This window comes from Lissotriton helveticus, chromosome 6 (assembly GCF_964261635.1).
Source record: "Lissotriton helveticus chromosome 6, aLisHel1.1, whole genome shotgun sequence".
Taxonomy (NCBI): Eukaryota; Metazoa; Chordata; class Amphibia; order Caudata; family Salamandridae; genus Lissotriton; species Lissotriton helveticus.
The window spans coordinates 1,408,612,228-1,408,625,384 of NC_136067.1; positions in this window are offsets into that span (position 1 = coordinate 1,408,612,228).

Consider the following 13,157-nt stretch of genomic DNA (forward strand, 5'->3'; position numbering starts at 1 on the left):
TCAGTGCCCCGTAGTGAGACCCTTCACTGTGCACACAGGAGATCACTCTTTTCTGATGATCCAGGAATAACTAAGCCAAACCTTGTGGAGGAGTCCTTTTGGACCCTTTGATCTTCAGGCCATGACTATAGAAACACCAATGTGAGCAAGACTAGGGGGGCACAGATTTAGTGTGACTTCCCTTGGTAGCCACGCACCATACCTGGCAGAGTGTTACTGGAAGACCAATTTAGGTGCTGTTGACGAACAGCCGACTGGCCACAGAATCCGGAGGAGCGCCCTTGGATAAATCAGCAACTCTTTCCATGAGGTGATGGAGCGAGATAGAAAACAAAATTTTGTTTAAACTCGCAAAGTCACATTTCCATAACATGAATAAAATTATTAATGATTTGTGATATGTCGTGCTAATACAACCTAGATTAAACTTTACACGTGGGGGGACTAACATGTGTGCTCATAAACGTGCATAAATGTTGCATCTTTTTGTTCGTGCAAAATAATAAAATAATTTATTGTTTTCGTTTTTGTCATTACTAACTGCTGCATACTTAAAATAAGCATGTGCTTGTTTTGCTTTTTCTTGTCTGTGTGATGTCATTTCTACTATTCTAGGTGCATATGGGTCTCATTGAAAAACGGAGACTGGTAAATATAAACGCTGCTTTATTTGTTTGCAATGGCTAGGTAACATTTTGATTAATCGGGTGGGTTAATTATTTAGTAAACCATGGGGTGGATACAGAATATACTTTATTTCTTACATTAATACTTTTCTTGTGTTTGTTTTATACTAGAAATCATAAGTTGCCTGCTTTTGAGGCCTAGCTATTTGAGCCGCAAAATAAAAGCTGATCTGAATTTCTGCAGAAAGTCACGAGACGCCCATTCTGAATTAAAACGTTTATTGAAGCTGCATTCACAAAGCAAAAACTGATGAGCTGACATCATTCTGTCGGACATGGCCAAGGTCGAAAGTGAACTTTTTGTCAGTCCTTAACTTGGCATCCGCGGAAGTTGCACTGAAAGACTATGGAAGCTGCGAGGATGACTTAAAACAAAGTTGCAATCGCAGGAAGCCTCTGGCTTCACGTGGAAGAGACAATGGTCTTTGTAAGACATGATTTTGTGGAACTTTTTAAGAATCGGGTGACATGTCACTTGTCACTCTCAGCCAATGGGACGTCGAGTATTTCTGAAAATTTTCCTTCGCTAGTTTAGTTAGCGTAGAAAGGTATAAAAAGTCATGCCCTTAGGGTTGGGCTGGCTGCTGCTTTCTGACTTTCCGATGAGGGTGATGTGCTGCTGGACTTTGCGTGGAGCACGTAAGAATCCTCAAAGAACTTTACTTTAATTTCTGTCTATTTAGCTCAGTTAGGGAAATAGGTTTTAGAAATGCTAAACTTTATATAATTTCTTTAAACTGATTCAATTGCTTAAACTGTATTTTTCTTAATTCTTACTATCATGCTTGCTTTATTGCTAATAAATTTCATTTATAAAACTTACAACTTATATACCATAATTTAGAAAATAAAATCTTACTTTTGACAAACAAGCTGGTCTTGGTTATTTAGAAGTATAGGTTACCATTAGCTAGATCACGTCGCCTATAGTGGTCATTTAAATGATTGGGTTTTATTCTAATGACTATATTCTTTCTGCAAATGTATAAAATGTTTATAGTTTGTAAATAATGTGTATATAGATTTATTTGACCACCTGATTCAGTAGGCCCAAAAATATATCAGGTTCATAAATGGGTCCATGTATAGTTTAGAATTTTGTTTATAGGTTATGAAATTGGGTAGCGTAGTTTATGATATATTTTCTATAGCCCGCTGGATCAATTATCTGGTAGCAGAAATTGATGGTTGCTAAGCGGTAACCAAGGTAACATGTTGGTTGCTAAGGATTGCGTCATGGTATGCAAATAGGATTAATGTTTTAACACTCGTTAAGTTCGTTTTTCGTGCCTATCTGTAAGCTATACCGGTATAGATTGTGTGGCGAGAAATTAGTCACGCAAGCCATCTGTTCGTTTGTAGTGATATCGCCGAGTATCACAAGAGGTATCGCCGTGTACCATAGTGTTGTCGCCGAGCAGCACAGTTTTAGGGCTAGGTCTGAATCTTGTATAGTGAGGATTTTCTAAGAAATCAAAGCAGCATGAGAATAGGGACAAAGCGCCTTCCATAAAACTCACTGTGATGAGAGTATTAGTTATATCCGAGCTTGAATGAAGGGTAAAATTTAACGTCGGTGCATGATTATCTATAAACAGGTTAGAGTCCTGTACGGGTACATGTTTCATATCTATAAACAGGTGAGAGCCCTGTACGGATAACGTCGTTATTTTGCTAACGGTGCATGATTTCTATAAACAGGTGAGAGTCCTGTACGGATTTCGTGTGTGTTTGAATTTAGGGAATTTTCCGTGTAAAAGTGCGAGTTTGAATTGTATTTTATGTTCAAGTGGAACTCTTAGAACTTTCACTTCGCGGTGGGTTCAGAGCAAAGCGAGTTCATAATTATACGTGTTAGAAGGGTGGGGTAAGGTTACTCTACTGACAATTGAATATTATCCTTAGTGTGAATAGCGCCGTCTATTCCGAAGTGTGGATACTTGAATGTGTGTAAACTATCCTAATTAAGTGAAACGAACAGATGTTGTCTTTATAAGTCATTGTTAAGAATTAATTTACACTGAAAAGTGTTCTTAAAATGGCGCTGTGAAAAGATTTTGTGAAGGAGGGGTAAGCGCCAGGAGAGAGAAACGAGAAACCGCAGCTGCTGTGTACGTCACAGAGCCGCGCTGGGATTGGGTGACCTACGTCACAAGCTGTATTCTGATTGGCTCCTGAGTCTCTGACGGCCTGTGAGCTGATTGGTCCTTAGGAAAATCTCCAAAATTATTGGTTGAGCAGGAAACTGACGTAGCTCAACTGCCATTGGCTTGTTGGTGTGTTTCGCGCACGGATTGGTTGTTTTGCGGAACATCCCGGAAATATTTTACGAACGATTTTGTGAATTAAATTTTACTTTTGAAAATGAGTTATCATTTTAAACATGTTGAGAAAAAGACAACATTATTTCAAAAATTTAAGAATTTATTTTCACCTGACAAGAAAATCGAAACGCGAGGTGGTAAACTACTTCATAAGTATAAAACACCTGCAGCGTACATGGAAGGTGAATACGGATATCATACTGTCTTATGGTTCGACAGTTGGAAACGTTATACTAAAAACGATGGTGTTTTGGCTTGGCCTGATGATGGTTCATTTAATGTAAGAGTTTTAAGAAACTTACGAGAGAAAATGAATGCTCTTGTTCCTAAACCGAGACCAACTCAATTTGAAGCTTTAGTTGAGTGGGAAGATGAGATGTATCAGTTACAAAGAGAAGCTAGTGGAATTAAAAGACCTTCTAAAAATCCATCATGGAAAAGAGAAACTCATGAAGATAGATTACGAATGTGGAGACAGGGAAACATGAGTGAAGGATTGTATTTAATTCATGAAATGGTAATGGGTTCTCCTACAGGAAAATCTATGGAAAGTGAATCTGAGGATGCAATTATGGAAGAAATATATACAACTGCTAAAAATAAACAGCCTAATCAGTCTTTGAGACCTCCTAGATCATGGTCTACTCCGGTGGTTTCTACTGAAACTTCACCGAGTGCACCTCCAATTAGTGAAGCTCCTAAACTTTATCCAAATAATTGTGAAATCACTGAAACTCCTAGAAGACCAGAATTTGAGAATGCTCGAAATGAGGGTAGACATTTTTCAATGACTCCAAGAGCAAGGGAACCTCCAAAAGATTATACAAGAGAGACAAGAAATGTTGATGAGGATGATTATAATGAATACTTAAGGTCTAAAGAAGAATTAATTAAAAGAATGACAAAAGGCATGGAAGCTGTCACAGTTCCAGTAACAATAGGTCCTGTTCAACCTGTATTTGATCAAAGAAATACAAACAAAACTGGATTAACTATTCCTTTAAATACAGAAATTCAAAAGCCTGCTGAAAAATTTTATTCAGACTTGACTGAATTAAACACTTCTAGATCGAGAATGCCTGATTTAACCTTTAATGAGGATTTATCTCCAAAAACACCAATGGGTGCTATGTCAGATGTAGGAAGTCCTGAAGTCAGGGTAACTACACCAAAGCTTGATGTGGCCAAATTAAAAGCAAATATTGAAGAATTAATAATTGGAACAATTGGCCCAGATAGTTTAAATTACTATCGGGATGATGAACTATTATTCATTTGCAAAAGTATTCAATGGAAAACGAAAAATAAATATGATCAATTAGAGGATCTAGCTGCAGAACTTGAAATCGATGTGAGTAAACAAAAGAATTTTGCAAAACATTACAGATTAGATTTCTCAGAAAGCGACATTGAGAGTTTGAACTCAATGGGAAGAATAGTTCACATTAAAGATTTAATTGTCTATATCAAAAAGCTAGGAGAACTGAACAAATGGAGAGTGAAATGGACTAAAAGGAAGGAAGATGAAAGATTAGAAAGAATGTCAAAACAATTTCCAATGAGAGAAGTTGCAGGTGGAGGATATGTTCATGTCCCATGGTCGAGACAGGACATTCTGTTATTCACAAATGACTTTCCAAAATTAAGAGAGAAACCTGTTGAGTGGTACAGGCAAGTCGATAGATTTATCAAAGTGTCAAAAGTTCTGTGGATTGATTTGGATGGATTTTTTGACATTGTTGTTCCATCTGATCTTTGGACAGAATGTAAAATTTCTATTAGTTGGCCAAAAACAGAACCTGAGCGAATTAAAGAAACAGGTGCCCCAAATCCACTCGTAATGGATTTTTATGAGAAAGTAATTGTTTGGATGAAAAACAAAATTCCACCCAAAGAAGTTGATTGGGTTAAAATAGAAAGAACAGAGCAGGAAACAAAAGAATCAGTTCATTCTTTTTATGAAAGACTACTGTTAATCTTTAAACAATACAGTGGTTATGAAAAATTAGACGAGAAAGACATGAGTCATTTTATCTATAGATTTGTTTATGGACTAAAGCCTGAAATTGGAGAAATGATCAGAACTAGTATTGTCGGATGGCAAGCACTATCTATTGATGATATTCTGAGAAAAGCAAAATATTGTAGCGATGAATTAGAAGTAAAACAGAAAAAGCTGAAGGAGAAAGCCATGTGGGCACAGGTAAAAGTGGCTGAGCAACAGATTGCCAGCATGGGAAATAAGAACACTAATTTTGTTCAAACTGGAAATACGAACCAGATACAAGGAAAGTTTAAAGGTAATAATTTCCAAAAGAAATTTAGCCCAAAAATAGAAGAGCTGAAACAAAGATTACCTTGTTTTAATTGTGGCGAAATTGGACATTGGAGGGACGAGTGTCCTCATCCTCCTAGAAACTTAAAGAATCCCTTATTGAATCCACAGATGCAGAATGGTGTTAACGTGCAGCAACAGCTACAGATGCAACAGGGGTTAAATGAATTTAATATTCAGCGACAATTACAACAACAGCAACAACAACAGGTGAATAATCGACAGGACCAGTTGCCACAACCACCTTTTCCGAATTGTGGGGGAGTTCAAAAATATAATCCAAACGTGGGATTTCAGGGATGTGAACAGGTAATAAAACCACAAAAACAGCAAAAGCAGCAAAGGGTTCAAATGCAAAATGCTTCACAACAATTTTTATTAACAGAAAGCCAAGACAGTGATTCTGATGATTATTGCTGACGGTGCCCGAGAGAGGAGGAAGAGTGTGTTGTTGGAGCCACTCTTGAGGTTGACCAGTCTGGTCCTTATGTAAACGGGAAAGTTAATGATGTAGACATCACTTTTCTAGTGGACACTGGTGCTACCCGTTCTACTGTTAGATCAGTGGAAATTGAAAACCTACCTCTCTCTGGGGATACCATCCAAGTTGTGGGAGTAAGTAATCAGCAAATTAAAACAGACTTAACTGATCCAGTACCAGTTGAAATTGGAAATTACAGAGACAAACACAGATTTGTGGTTTGCAATAGTAGTCCAGTAAATCTATTAGGTAGAGACATACTATGTAAAATGAATTGCAGAATATATTGTTCTCCTGAAGGAGTTGAATTACAAACAATGGAGGAAGATGGTTTGTACAGAATGACAATGATGATGATGGAAGCAGAAGAAACAAAATTGTTTCCTGCATTTGAAGAAAAAGATTTACCTGAAGAGCTAAAAGAAACAGTGAAATCTGAAATATGGGATTTTACTGGGAATGAGATGGGTCTGATGAAAAACGTAGATCCTGTTAAAATTGCATTGAAGCAGGGAATAGAATTTCCAAACACTCCACAATATAAAATGAAAACAGAGACAATCGAAGGTATTACACCTGTAATTGAAAAATTAATCAAGCAAGGTGTATTGGAAGAAATGAAGAGTAGCTCTTGTAATTCACCAATTATGGGAGTTAAAAAGGCTAACGGAACATTTAGGATCGTACAAGATTTGAGAAAGGTTAATCAAATTGTTATTCCATGTTGTCCTGTGGTTCCAAATCCAGCAGTGATTCTATTTCAGATTCCATATGATGCTGAATGGTACACAGTCATTGACCTTTGCAATGCATTCTTTACTGTTCCTCTACACCCAGACAGTTATGAAATCTTTGCTTTCAGATTCCAAGGTAAGACCCTTGGATGGACAAGAATCCCTCAGGGCTATACAGAAAGTCCTTCAATCTTTAACGAACTGTTAAAAAGATCATTAGAAGATTTAGACTTACCAGGTAGGTCTACGTTGGTGCAGTATATTGATGATTTGTTAATAGCTGCTAAGACAAGAGAAAATTGTGTAACAGACACAATAATTCTGTTAAATCGCCTTGCAGAAGAAGGACACAAAGTGTCCCCAGCAAAATTACAGTTTTGCAAACAGGAAGTGAAATATCTTGGTCACAGAATTGCAAAGGGAAAAAGACAAGTAACAATAGAGAGAATAAAAATGATTCAAGCAATGTTACCGCCAAGAACACAAAGACAGGTCAGAATGTTCCTGGGAATGGTAGGTTACTGTCGACAATGGATAAGTGGATTTTCAGTAATTGCGAAACCACTACAAAGACTGACCAAATCAGATGTAAAAGATCCAATTATTCTCAATGATGTTGAGATGGAATCTTTTGAGAACCTGAAAAAGAGCTTATGCCAAGCTCCTGCTTTGGGTATGCCAAATTATGAGAAAGATTTTGAACTGTATTGCAGTGAGAGAGAAGGATGTGCATTATCTGTGTTAATTCAGAGACATGGAAACCTAAAGAAACCTATTGCATATTTCTCTGCAGTTCTTGATCCAATTGCAAAAGCATTACCAGGTTGTTTAAAAGCAGTTGCAGCTACAAGTATCAGTCTTGAACAAAGTGAAGGAATCATTATGGGATTTCCTGTCAAAGTTTTTGTGCCTCATTCAGTTGAAATATTACTGACAAGAGGTAAGACTCAACATTTAACAAGTAGCAGATTGACAAAGTATGAGAAAATCATACTAGGAGCAGATAATGTTTCGATTTCAAGATGTTTGAATCTGAATCCTTCTACATTACTGCCTGATTCAGAAATCGTTAATGACATTGAGACAGAACATGAATGTTTAGATGTCATGGAATTCTGCACAAAACCAAGAAAAGACATCAAAGACAGACCTTTGCCTGAATCGGATTTTGTCTACTTTGTAGATGGCTCATGCTTAAGATCCGAAGGTGGTGTCTTGAAAGCTTCATACTCAGTTTGTACAGTCGAAAACATTAAAGAAGCATCATGTCTTGAAGGAGTTCGTTCAGCTCAAGTAGCTGAATTGATTGCTTTAATTCGTGCATGTGAAGTATCAAAGGATATAAGAGTTACCATCATTACTGATAGTCAGTATGGGTACGGAGTTGTGCATGATTATGGACAACTCTGGTCACAGAGAGGATACATGACATCAACAGGGTCACCAATTAAAAATGCAGTTTTCATTAGAAGATTAATTGAAGCAATACAATTGCCAAAAGAAATTGCCATAGTCAAGTGTGCAGCGCACACTAGAGGAACTGATTATATTTCCAAAGGAAATGCCTTCGCAGATGAAACAGCAAAGTACTGTGCAAGGAAAAATTATTCTTACAATCGGAATAGAAGCACAGAAACTGATTCAAATTCATTAATGCTAACAACTATTGTAGAAACATGGAATGAGATTAGAGATTTACAAAACGAAGCAGATGATGAAGAAAAAGATCAGTGGTTAAGATCAGATTGTAGACAACGTGATGAAGATGGAGTGTGGGTTTACAAAGATGGGAGAGTAGTTTTACCAAATTGCATGATTTCTGACATGGCCAGATTATATCATGGTCCTGCACATTTAGGAAGAGATTCTATGGTCAGACTGTTTAAAGAAACATGGTTCAATACCAAATTTAGAACCATTGCAGAATCTTTTTGTCAAAGGTGTTTATCATGCCAACAAATGAATCCTAACAGAAAATCAGTGGTGGGGACAGGAATAATTGGTCGAGAAGGTGGTCCCTTCACCAGGTTACAAATAGATTTCATTGAAATGCCCTTACACAACTGTTTGAAATATGTACTTGTAATTGTATGCTTGTTCTCAAGGTGGGTAGAAGCTTTTCCTACAAGACATTGTGATTCAATTACAGTAGCAAAACTAATGCTCAGAGAAATCATCCCAAGGTACGGTTTTCCAGTCACTATTGAGAGTGATGGAGGAAGTCATTTTGATAACAAACTGTTGAAATTAATTTGCGAAGCTATGAGTATTGAGCAGAAAATACACTGTGCATACAGACCAGAGGCATCAGGTGTAGTTGAACAAATAAATGGAACTATCAAAAACAGAATTGGGAAAATGTGTCTAGAGACAGGAGTTAAGTGGACTGATGCTCTTCCACTTGTTTTGATGTCAATAAGAAGTACACCAGATAAAAAGACAGGTTTGAGTCCTCATGAAATTTTGATGGGAAGAGTTATGAGGCAAGCTTTTGTACCTGTAGGTAAACTGTTGAGCATAAATGACAGTGCAATTTTGGATTACTGTAAAAGGTTATCTGATATGGTAACTTCTGTGTCTAATCAGGTGGGAACTGAAGCACAATCAAATGACAAAGTTTTGACACATGATCTGAGACCTGGAGACTGGGTCAGAACGAAAGTACATCGGAGGAGGAATTGTCTATCTCCTAGATGGCAGAAACCTAGGCAGGTAATCTTGATCACTACTAATGCTGTAAAGTGCAGAGGATTGAAGCGTTGGATTCATCCAAGTCATACTATTCCAATACCAACTCCTGAGAGTTCTGATGTTGAAAGTGATACCACAGATGACTCTGATTCTGAAGCAGAAGACAGAACAGAAGGTGAAGTAATTCCAGATTCTGAAGATCGACAAGAAAGTCGACATCTGGAAACTGTGCCAGTGAATGGAAATCTGACAAGAAAAGACTTAGAAATAATTGAAATAGATTCTGAAGGTGAAGAGAATCTGCTAAAAGGAAAGATAACTGAGGATTCGGTTGTCTATGTTGAAGACAGAGAAGCTGAACCAAAAGAAGTTTCAGACCAGGAGAGTATCGAAAGGCAGAGAACAAGCTCTGAAGTAAGGAACAAAAATCCGAAATCTGGGAAGCTAGAGGTAATTGAGGAAGAGGAAGAGAACGAATTACCGAGTACCAGTGATGGAAGACAAAGTGAAGTTCCTGAAGGAGTGAAATTGCCGAATAGAGAAGTTCCTGAGTCAATTGAAATTTCAGACTACGAAACTGAGGAAAGTGACGTGGAAGGTGGAAGTGAAAACAGAAAGAAAAGGACTTGGAAATCAGAATCGAATAATTCTGAACCAAAGAAAAAGTACGTGAGAAAAGCAGACTACTGGCCTGGTGGAAGATTGAGAGTCAGATTGATCAAAAAGCCAATAGAACAAGTTGAAGAAATAAGTAGTCAAAAAAGTCCAGGAAAAGAGGTTGGAGTTGGAAGTAAAATAGAAGTGAAATTAAGGAAAGGGAAGAGAATAATTAGACCAAACCAGAAATACAAGTCTCCTGAGTGGACTTACTTAGTGATTCCACCTGTTATAGACATATATGATAGTAGTGAAGAAGAAAACGAAATCCAAGAAATTAGTGACAATGATTGAAGTACAGATTTATTAAATTGGCATAAGGCTGAAGAAATCCTGTTAGTTGACACAAGGTCGAAGAAAAACTGTCTAGTAGAAGAAAAACTTATGTATGACATAAGGTCGAAGAAATCTTGTTTAGGGTTATAAAAAGAAAAATATTTTAAAAGGGGGGTGTATATAAATTTTAAAATTTATTTTTATTTTTTATTTTATTTTTGAGGCTAAAACTAACCTAAAAATGCCTTACATTAAGGAGAGCACTTCAAAATGCTCTGTTTTTAAAAGATGCTGTAAGATGACTCTGGTGTGTCTGCTCATTTTAGTTCTGCTCTGGTTGGTACTAGCTGTGATTATACCTTTAGAAATGAATAGAGAATTACACAAAGTTAATTTAACAAGTAAAGCTCTGGTTAGCCAAACTAAACATAGTGCATCTGCAAAAGTAATTGATCATCAGCCTAACATTCATCAAGATAAATCAATAGGTGATTTTTCAAGCAATACTTTCACAAAGCTTTTGAGTGAATATGTAAAGGTAATGGATGCAAAGGATTGTTATGTGTGCGTTAAGTTGCCCGCTTCTGTTTCTGAGGGAGTAACATATAATATGCTTCCTCTCACTTATGCTGTTACATGTAGTGTATTAACTAGTTTATTTTATCAAACCGGTCGTTTAGAATATTACTATTCAAATTATGATGAGATTTTTGCTAATGTCAAGATTGATAATGCTTTAAATAAGCATAAGAAAGCTAAACAATTGAGAGAATATTTCCTTGTTACTAACGAACTCACTTATGAGTATGCTTACAAGAATAATTTAACATGTAAATTAAGTGCTGAAGGGAAGAAATTTTTGAATATGGTTGAGGAGAGAAGAGCAATTTATAAGAGAAATGAATTAGTCAAGCAGACTAAGTCATCATTCTGGCAAAAAGAGGATGAGAAACTAAATGGCAAAATGCTTGAAAATATTGCAATTCACATAGACAAACCTGTTAGTGGAAAGCTTTGCATTAGAAGAGATAACACACTTTTTGATAATTATTTTGTAGGTGCAAGCAACTGTGAAGATACTTATCAGATTTTGGGAGGTTGGGGATTTAAAGGTGGAAAAGATCCTATCTTTCCTGGAATTTATTTTGTTTGTGGTGACAAAGCCTACTACAACCTTCCAGACCATTGGTATGGAACTTGTTATGTGGGAATTGTTTTTCCTAAAGTGTTTCATGTTGACAGAGATTCAGAAGGATTATTTAAAATTCATAATTATGTAAATAGAGCTAAAAGAGAAACTTTTACTGAAGTTCTGGGAGATATTTTCCAAGCTGTAATACCTTTTGTTGGTATAACCCTAAATGCAGGGAGAATCAGAAAATTGTCCACTATAGTTGATAGATTATCAACTGACACTGCTGATGGATTTCAATTAGTGAATGTTGAAGTTATTGCAATTAGATCCATGGTAATTCAAGACCGTCTTGCTTTAGACATACTCCTAGCAAAGGAGGGAGGAGTCTGTGGCATTTTACATGTCCAACATTGCTGTACATATATACCGGATGAAAGTAAAAATATTGAAATGTATATTAAGAATATTACACAAATGCATTCTGAAATAATTCCTTTAGAAGAAGAAGATTTTACTGGGAAACTTTCAAATAGGTTTCAAGCAATTAAAAACTGGTTTCATAATATCGGAAGTTCAATTCTTGGCAAGATTCTGGCACCTTTGATTATAATTATATTCATTTTTATTTTGACTAAAGTAGGTTGTTTGTTGCATAAAAGAAAGAAGCATTTAAGAGAAAAGAAGAGAATTTATAAACTCAGAAAAGAAGAGGAAAGGGAGATTGAGTTGCAGGAGTTAGATAGAGAGCGTCATGTTAATTGCAAGGATTATGCTGAAACAGACTTTTAGGTTTACTAATACAATGAATTTGAATCGATTTCTTATAAAATAAATTTACCAAAATTTTGAGTGCTGGTGTGGTGATTTGTTAATCACCAGATGAGGGAGTTGATGGAGCGAGATAGAAAACAAAATTTTGTTTAAACTCGCAAAGTCACATTTCCATAACATGAATAAAATTATTAATGATTTGTGATATGTCGTGCTAATACAACCTAGATTAAACTTTACACGTGGGGGGACTAACATGTGTGCTCATAAACGTGCATAAATGTTGCATCTTTTTGTTCGTGCAAAATAATAAAATAATTTATTGTTTTCGTTTTTGTCATTACTAACTGCTGCATACTTAAAATAAGCATGTGCTTGTTTTGCTTTTTCTTGTCTGTGTGATGTCATTTCTACTATTCTAGGTGCATATGGGTCTCATTGAAAAACGGAGACTGGTAAATATAAACGCTGCTTTATTTGTTTGCAATGGCTAGGTAACATTTTGATTAATCGGGTGGGTTAATTATTTAGTAAACCATGGGGTGGATACAGAATATACTTTATTTCTTACATTAATACTTTTCTTGTGTTTGTTTTATACTAGAAATCATAAGTTGCCTGCTTTTGAGGCCTAGCTATTTGAGCCGCAAAATAAAAGCTGATCTGAATTTCTGCAGAAAGTCACGAGACGCCCATTCTGAATTAAAACGTTTATTGAAGCTGCATTCACAAAGCAAAAACTGATGAGCTGACATCATTCTGTCGGACATGGCCAAGGTCGAAAGTGAACTTTTTGTCAGTCCTTAACTTGGCATCCGCGGAAGTTGCACTGAAAGACTATGGAAGCTGCGAGGATGACTTAAAACAAAGTTGCAATCGCAGGAAGCCTCTGGCTTCACGTGGAAGAGACAATGGTCTTTGTAAGACATGATTTTGTGGAACTTTTTAAGAATCGGGTGACATGTCACTTGTCACTCTCAGCCAATGGGACGTCGAGTATTTCTGAAAATTTTCCTTCGCTAGTTTAGTTAGCGTAGAAAGGTATAAAAAGTCATGCCCTTAGGGTT